Source organism: Bos taurus, chromosome 12 (assembly GCF_002263795.3).
Source record: "Bos taurus isolate L1 Dominette 01449 registration number 42190680 breed Hereford chromosome 12, ARS-UCD2.0, whole genome shotgun sequence".
NCBI classification, from domain to species: Eukaryota; Metazoa; Chordata; class Mammalia; order Artiodactyla; family Bovidae; genus Bos; species Bos taurus.
In genome coordinates, this window is record NC_037339.1 from 50935605 (window position 1) to 50941606 (window position 6002).

General features: G+C 38.3%; 1 pseudogene; it reads right to left on the minus strand.

Moving 5' to 3' along the window:
• Positions 1-5637: 5637 nt before the first annotated feature.
• LOC112449150 (uncharacterized) lies at positions 5638-5729 on the minus strand (annotated as a pseudogene).
• Positions 5730-6002: the final 273 nt, after the last annotated feature.

Below are 6002 nucleotides of genomic sequence, written 5' to 3' on the forward strand. Positions count from 1 at the left end.
TACATCATAAGAAACGCTGGGCTGGAAGAAGCACAAGCTGGAATCAAGATTTCTGGAGAAATATCAATAACCTCAGATATGCAGATGACACCACCCTTATGGCAGAAAGTGAACAGGAACTCAAAAGCCTCTTGATGAAAGTGAAAGAGGAGAGTGAAAAAGTTGGTTTAAAGCTCAACATTCAGAAAACGAAGATCACGGCATCCGGTCCCATCACTTCATGGCAAATAGATGGGGAATCAGTGGAAACAGTGTCAGACTTTATTTTTTGGGCTCCAAAAATCACTGCAGATTGTGATTGCAGCCATGAAATTGAAAGACGCTCACTCCTTGGAAGGAAAGTTATGACCAACCTAGATAGCATATTGAAAAGCAGAGACATTACTTTGCCAACAAAGGTCCGTCTAGTCAAGGCTATGGTTTTTCCAGTAGTCATGTATGGATGTGAGAGTTAGACTGTGGAGAAAGCTGAACACCACAGAATTGATGCTTTTGAACTGTGGTGTTGGAGAAGACTCTTGAGAGTCCCTTGGACTGCAAGGAGATCCAACCAGTCCATCCTAAAGGAGATCAGTCCTGGGTGTTCATTGTAAAGACTGATGGTGAAGCTGAAACTCAAATACTTTGGCCACCTCATGTGAAGAGTTGACTCATTGAAAAAGACTCTGATGCTGGGAGGGATTGGGGGCAGGAGGAGAAGGGGATGACAGAGGATGAGGTGGCTGGATTGCATCGCCGACTGGATGCACATGAGTTTGGGTAAACTCCAGGAGTTGGTGATGGACAGGGAGGCCTGGTGTGCTGAGATTCATGGGGTCGCAAAGAGTTGGAAACGACTGGTGACTGAACTGAACTGAACTAACCCTGATTATTTTTCTTTTAGGTACTTTTCTTTTAGGCTTCCACAGAAATACCCCTGAAGGGTCTCTAATTGTATTTGTCATGATTTCGGTCTCAACCTTTGTGTATCCAGTGGCCCCTTCCATTCCAAGTCTCTCTTTCAGGGTTCCATCATACACTCAGGGACTCACCTGAGCAAAGTTTACTTTAAGATAGCTTGAGGTCAGTTGCTTCCCCACGTAGACCACATCTCACCACTAAAAATGCTCACAAATCTTTGTCCCACCAAGAATTTCAGTTTGTTCCCAGTGTAGGGTTTGACTCTGTAGCCATGGGCTTCAGCTTCTTGCCTCAGGCTTTTTCAAGCATGGTTCTGACATCAGTCTTGGACTCCAGATACGCCAGGCAGTCAAGGTCACCCACTCTCAGCCATTCACTTGATGCTTCTTTTATTTGCCCTCTTCCCTCCTCTATGATGGGAAAAGAAAATATTATGGTCTTCCAAACTGGCTTCAGTAGTTTTGGTTTGCAGTCCCTTTAAACTTCCATCCTTTTATACCCTCAAGAGGGTGGATGAGCAAATCTTGGATGATGCCCTATTTCCGCACTGATTTCCTATCATTTGCTTTGCAACTTCTACACAGGTGGTCTCGCCCTGCACTTTGTAATGTAGGGGTACTTAGTACCTATTGTTTGCTTTCTCCAATTTTAGACTGAGGCAGAAATAGTCCAATTTTAACATCTTGTTGCAGAAAGGGGGCATTTCAAAGCCCTGGGGATTGACCTTTAGCTGACATTCTTGGCTTTCCAAAGCAGAGCACTTTTACTAAATTATTGGCTGCAGAAAACCTGTCAGAAGGTTCAGTTTGTCCACAATTAACATTAATGTCAAATGTGACAGCTATTTTTGTGATGCTTTCAGTGATGAAAATTCTCTTGTTTCAGCAGTGTTTGTGCCACCCACAAGTGCAAAAAAGCTGACTGTCAATGGGTGTCAGGTAGTTCTTCTGCCCTGTTGAATTATTCTTGTTTTCACTTTATAATTTTGTTTTAAAATAAAAGTCAATATATTCAGTACTATAGTGTGATATATCATAGTCTCATTGATACTAAGAGAAAGATTTATTTTACTTTTTTTGTGCTTTTTAGTTTACTGAGGTGTAATTGACATACGAAAACCCCCACACATTTACTGTCTATATCTTGATAAATCTGGATATATGCATATACCTGTGATGCCATCACATCAAGGTACTAAACATATCCTTCATCTCGGAAGATGTCCTTGTGTTCTCATGTATATGTGTGTGTTTTGTGGTAAGAACAATTAATATGAAATCAATCCTCATTTAATGATGCATAGTACCCTATAGTTAACCATAGATACTATTGTACAGTAGATCTCTAGAACTTACTCATTTCTTGTAATTGAAATTTTATACGTATTAATCAATAATAATTTCCCATCTCCCCTTACCTCCAGCCCCTGGCAACCACCATTCTAGTGTCTGTTTCTATGAGTTAAAACTTATGGCAATTGCTATTAAATCAGCAGTATCTGTTGCGATGACAATTATCTGGGAATAAAGTAACATAAACTTCTTGTTAACAAGAAATGTCAAACAACTTGACATGGTCGTGCATTTCCCTGATAGAAATAGTAACCAGTGTAAAAAGCAAACCAGAACCCAAGAGTGTGTAGTGACTACTGTGATTTTGTTGATAAAGAACAGATTTTCTACTGCGAAGTTGAATTTCCTTCTTCTCCCTTTCTATTGATTACTCTCTAAGTGTCATTTTATGTATAGAATTGTTTCTCTTGTAAGAAGATCCAGTGGCTTCCATTTAAAGTTGGCATTTCCCTCTTCTCCTTTTGTCTTATGCAAATGCAAGAAAAATTAAAAATTAAAACAATATCTGTCTTCAGGAAAAGTGGGAGACAGCATAAATTTGGAAACAACAAAGTAGGTGAAGTGGTATAATGGTGGTCATGGTCAGACAGAGGGATGGGAAGAATTAGAAGGTGTTCCTCTAGATAGATCCCAGAAGTAAGTGTGCTTTTCTAAGGCAGGGGCCTTAGAGGTGCAAAGCTAAGACCTTTGCCAGGAAATTGGGAACAAGGTTCACTGACTGGTGTGGAAGTTTTCCCTCTGCTTGGTTTTTTTCTCAGAATTGAAGAATGAGATCAAAGGAGGAATTGCATAAGTAAAACAATTTGCAAAAAGTAGCCCACCTTTGTGGTGATGGGTGGAACTGCATGGGTCTTTATATTATAAACAATTGACAGTCTCTACAGCTAGGGAGTGCTTCCCAGGTGGCACAGTGTTAAAGAATCCACCTGCCAATGCAGGAGATACAAGAGATTCCAGGTTTGATGCCTGGATTGAGAAGATCCCCTGGAGTAGGAAATGGCACTGGAAAATTCCATGGACAGATGAGCCTGGTGGGCTATAATCCATGGAACATACACACACAGCTAGGGAAAAGTAAATTCCCAAAGAGCTCTCAGATCATACTATGGGATACTAGGAGCCAGGACATGGCTCCTACCCGATATGACCCTCATTCATATAATTGGTTCAGGAAAATTTTACCTCTTTCAAAAGATGAAAATGTTTTAAAAATTAGCATACATATAAAGTTATTACTAGAAAAAAGAAGAAATGGAAATAAGAAATGAATCATTGATAAAGAATCATTTATCAATGATAAAGAATAAGAATATTGATGAAGAATATTGATAAAGAATAAAGGGCAGGTGGAAACTGTAACCAGATATTTCACCATTCATTAAAAAATTAAAAAGGCAATTGCTCTAATATAGAAAAGAGACAAAGCAGAAATATGAGGTGAGGGAGAGGTGGTGGTTAGAGGAGGTGGTATGAGGAGATAAAGCATGAGCTGGCAGAGTTCAGGAGGGTCAAAGCAAAAAAATAAATAAAATATAAACAAAACTACTCTGAACTGAAGGCAAAACAACCCAACAGAGACTAGAGGGTGATGAAGTACAATAAGGGACCTGATAAAAATGGGACACATTAAAGTGGAAGCAAAGAGTTTAAAAGATTAGAGAAAAAATAATGAACATACAAGGGTGATATGAATAACTGGTGTCCTAAGGAGGAAAAAAGGAGATAATTATTTAGGAAAATATTTCGAATTTTTATGGGTAAAAGAATCTATAGTTTGAAAGAGCATGCTATTTCCTAAGAACATTTGACCTAGAATGATAAATACAAACCGCATGTATTAAGACAAACATTTGGAACATGTTACAATGCAGGGAATTTTGATTCCAAGTGTACTGAAAATTACTTAAGGATAAACTTCAGCCAGTCAGAAAAGTGGCAAAATATAGAGAAGGGTGGTATGTTCTGAATGTATATAAACAAACATGGGGAATATGGCCTAGAACCTGTCACAAATGTTACAAACCCTGACAGATATTGGAAAGAGATAATAAGAGAGGAGAATGGATTATTATTATTTGGATGGCTTTCTCATCTTTTAGTGAAATGTTAAAAGATATTAACGTTAAATTGACAAAGCAACTGATAGAGACCCACACACGCAATAGGTGGCAGTGGAGTGGTCTCTCCTTATAAGAAAAAATATTTCATCAGTGATATTGTTTTGTTAGAGCATTGTGGTAATAATGACCAGACTGACTTGCAACTGGTTTTATTATGCTTAAATATTTTCTGAAGAACAATGCATGTTCTTCTTGTTGGCATCTGGCATGAGCTGCTTCCATAGAGTCATCCTTGGTAATCCACTGGATAAACGTACAATTACACTTACCATTACAAAGGAAAATGCCAAAAAAGATAATATCATCCAGCTAAACCGGGCAGCGGAGTAGAGGGAGGCAATGAGAAAGCAAAAATACATGTGCTAATTTCTCTTTGGTCAAAGTGTGGAGTTAATTGGTACTGCAAAAAATATGCCCCTGTGACTGAGTAGGCAAGAATTTATTAAATAAGGATCCCTCAGCACAAACCATAACAGAAGGATTTATAATCTGTGATAATTCAAAGAAACTTCTATTCTATTCTAAACTTCAAGGAAACAGAAGATTAAATGTATTATGTAAGGTCATAAATATGAACATTATCACTAGGGAGAAAACACTTCCAAATTTTCAGAAAGAAATGAGATATTAATACAATACAATACAAAATGGGAAACAATAGACTGTAGAGGGAAAATTTTTTTAAAAAAGAATAAACTATAAGGCACTTTTTCTCAAGAAAATGAAAAGTTTCTTTCTCCATAAGCTGTCATGGCCTCTTTACCCCTGTTTCTTTTTTTGTTGTTTTTTTCTGCCTGTCTTGAATGCAGAAGCCATGAAAAAAAAATATACCTTTCTCTCTTGGAAAAGCTTATGGTGGGGCTGGGAGGTGGGGGTTGTGCTGACACTACAGCAGAGAATCACAGGCTTTTATAACCATAACTGTTATCAACCATGGTTGATTGACTATTACTTTGCATAATTTTAATTATGCCCCACGGGGGTCCCAAACTCCATCGATCTATTTAATTGGCTTCAGTCACAGGTAAAAACCTTATTGATCTGACATGCGGACGCTTCCTTCTCTCTGTGTGAACTGTCTTTCAAAGAGAGCTAGAGATGGTCATGCATGAAGTAAATCTGAAAGAGAAAGACAAATATCGTATATTAATGCACATAAGTGGAATCTGAAAAAATTGGTGACTGTATAGATGATCTTATTTACAGAGCAGAAATAGAGACACAGACATAGAGAACAAATGTATGGACACCAAGGGAGGCAAAGGAGGGGGTGGGAGGAATTGGGAGATTCATACATACACTACTATGTATAAAATAGATGCTACACTTGATCTTAGCCAGAAGGCCAAGAGGCAACGCATAAAATAGATACTATGAGAACCTGTTGTATAACACAGGGAACTCTACTCAGTGCTCTGTGGTAACTGAATTGGGAAGGAAACCCCCAAAAAAGCGGGGATATATGTACATACATAGCTGATTCACTTTGCTATATGGCAGAAACTACCAACATTGTAAAGCAAATATACTGAAATGAAAATGAAAAGATCAACAAAACCAAACCAAAGAGAAGCTTTTGCAAATTTCTGCAAGGATCTTGGGAGCTGATTTGAAATGCAAAGCAAACGTT